Below are 3,260 nucleotides of genomic sequence, written 5' to 3'. Positions count from 1 at the left end.
CATGCATATAAGTTCGAGTATTGATATTATAAACCTAACAAGAGATGAAGGCAAGTCGAATTGGTTGATAAGAAACCAAAAATATCTCTAAGTTCGGGACTTGGGTGCAAACCGAAAGTTAAAATGATGTCCCTGAACATGCATATAAGTTCGAGTATTGATATTATAAACCTAACAAGAGATGAAGGCAAGTCGAATTGGTTGGTCCGAAACCAAAAATATCTCTAAGTACGGGACTTGGGCACAAACCAAAACTATATACCAAGTGCCTGAAATGTCTATAAACCACACGAAGAACTCTTCACACACAGGTGCGCCTCATAACCTGGTTCAATGTATAAGACATTGGTTTCGGGGGATTTATTGAGAAGAAAATTTTTTTCTCTAACTTTGAGTAAAACTGTCTCAGAATACATATTTAACCACGAAAAGTGAACACCGACAGTAAATAGCAAAAGTCAACCGACCATCAAAGTTGTATGGCGGTGTAGGAGAAGAAAATCCAAGGTCGTTTAATTTAGGGACGTAAGACACGAAATCAAAATTTTGGCATAAAATCTAAAATAATCATCAGACAGTGGTCATCCAAGGCATATAAGAGTCGTCTAACGATGCTGAATGCAATAAGCAATAGCGACTTTTTAAAGATTTTTTTGGATTTTTGTCAAAATGTACCCTTCACAACTTGGTACAAGTCATAGGACATGGGTACCGGTATGACCGACGGAAGATTTTTGGACAAAAAATTTTTTTGCTCTAACTTTGAGTAAAACGGTCTCAGGATGCATTCTTAATCATGAAAAGTGATCTCCGACGGTAAATAGCAAAAGTCACCCGACCATCAAAGTTGCATGGCGGTGCAGGCGACGAAAATCCAAGGTCGTCTAATGTAGGGACGTAAGACACGAAATCAAAATTTTGGCATAAAATCTAAAATAATCATCAGACAGTGGTCATCCAAGGCATATTAGAGTCGTCTAACGATGCTGAATGCAATAAGCAATAGCGACTTTTTAATGATTTTTTTGGATTTTTGTCAAAATGTACCCTTCACAACTTGGTACAAGTCATAGGACATGGGTACCGGTATGACCGACGGAAGATTTTTGGACAAAAAATTTTTTTGCTCTAACTTTGAGTAAAACGGTCTCAGGATGCATTATTAATCATGAAAAGTGATCTCCGACAGTAAATAGCGAAAGTTACCCGACCATCAAAGTTGCATGGCGGTGCAGGAGACGAAAATCCAAGGTCGTCTAATGTAGGGACGTAAGACACGAAATCAAAATTTTGGCATAAAATCTAAAATAATCATCAGACAGTGGTCATCCAAGGCATATTAGAGTCGTCTAACGATGCGAAATGCAATAAGCAATAGCGACTTTTTAATGATTTTTTTGGATTTTTGTCAAAATGTACCCTTCACAACTTGGTACAAGTCATAGGACATGGGTACCGGTATGACCGACGGAAGATTTTTGGACAAAAAATTTTTTTGCTCTAACTTTGAGTAAAACGGTGTCAGGATGCATTTTTAAGCATGAAAAGTGATCTCCGACAGTAAATAGCGAAAGTTACCCGACCATCAAAGTTGCATGGCGGTGCAGGAGACGAAAATCCAAGGTCGTCTAATGTAGGGACGTAAGACACGAAATCAAAATTTTGGCATAAAAGCTAAAATAATCATCAGACAGTGGTCATCCAAGGCATATAAGAGTTGTCTAACGATGCTGAATGCAATAAGCAATAGCGACTTTTTAAAGATTTTTTTGGATTTTTGTCAAAATGTACCCTTCACAACTTGGTACAAGTCATAGGACATGGGTACCGGTATGACCGACGGAAGATTTTTGGACAAAAAATTTTTTTGCTCTAACTTTGAGTAAAACGGTCTCAGGATGCATTCTTAATCATGAAAAGTGATCTCCGACGGTAAATAGCAAAAGTCACCCGACCATCAAAGTTGCATGGCGGTGCAGGCGACGAAAATCCAAGGTCGTCTAATGTAGGGACGTAAGACACGAAATCAAAATTTTGGCATAAAATCTAAAATAATCATCAGACAGTGGTCATCCAAGGCATATTAGAGTCGTCTAACGATGCTGAATGCAATAAGCAATAGCGACTTTTTAATGATTTTTTTGGATTTTTGTCAAAATGTACCCTTCACAACTTGGTACAAGTCATAGGACATGGGTACCGGTATGACCGACGGAAGATTTTTGGACAAAAAATTTTTTTGCTCTAACTTTGAGTAAAACGGTCTCAGGATGCATTATTAATCATGAAAAGTGATCTCCGACAGTAAATAGCGAAAGTTACCCGACCATCAAAGTTGCATGGCGGTGCAGGAGACGAAAATCCAAGGTCGTCTAATGTAGGGACGTAAGACACGAAATCAAAATTTTGGCATAAAATCTAAAATAATCATCAGACAGTGGTCATCCAAGGCATATTAGAGTCGTCTAACGATGCGAAATGCAATAAGCAATAGCGACTTTTTAATGATTTTTTTGGATTTTTGTCAAAATGTACCCTTCACAACTTGGTACAAGTCATAGGACATGGGTACCGGTATGACCGACGGAAGATTTTTGGACAAAAAATTTTTTTGCTCTAACTTTGAGTAAAACGGTCTCAGGATGCATTATTAATCATGAAAAGTGATCTCCGACAGTAAATAGTGAAAGTTACCCGACCATCAAAGTTGCATGGCGGTGCAGGAGACGAAAATCCAAGGTCGTCTAATGTAGGGACGTAAGACACGAAATCAAAATTTTGGCATAAAAGCTAAAATAATCATCAGACAGTGGTCATCCAAGGCATATTAGAGTCGTCTAACGATGCGAAATGCAATAAGCAATAGCGACTTTTTAATGATTTTTTTGGATTTTTGTCAAAATGTACCCTTCACAACTTGGTACAAGTCATAGGACATGGGTACCGGTATGACCGACGGAAGATTTTTGGACAAAAAATTTTTTTGCTCTAACTTTGAGTAAAACGGTCTCAGGATGCATTATTAATCATGAAAAGTGATCTCCGACAGTAAATAGTGAAAGTTACCCGACCATCAAAGTTGCATGGCGGTGCAGGAGACGAAAATCCAAGGTCGTCTAATGTAGGGACGTAAGACACGAAATCAAAATTTTGGCATAAAAGCTAAAATAATCATCAGACAGTGGTCATCCAAGGCATATAAGAGTCGTCTAACGATGCTGAATGCAATAAGCAATAGCGACTTTTTAATGATTTTTTTG

The sequence above is a fragment of the Anopheles maculipalpis genome (genome assembly GCF_943734695.1).
Source record: "Anopheles maculipalpis chromosome X unlocalized genomic scaffold, idAnoMacuDA_375_x X_unloc_14, whole genome shotgun sequence".
Lineage (NCBI taxonomy): Eukaryota > Metazoa > Arthropoda > Insecta > Diptera > Culicidae > Anopheles > Anopheles maculipalpis.
This window is presented reverse-complemented; position numbering follows the sequence as displayed.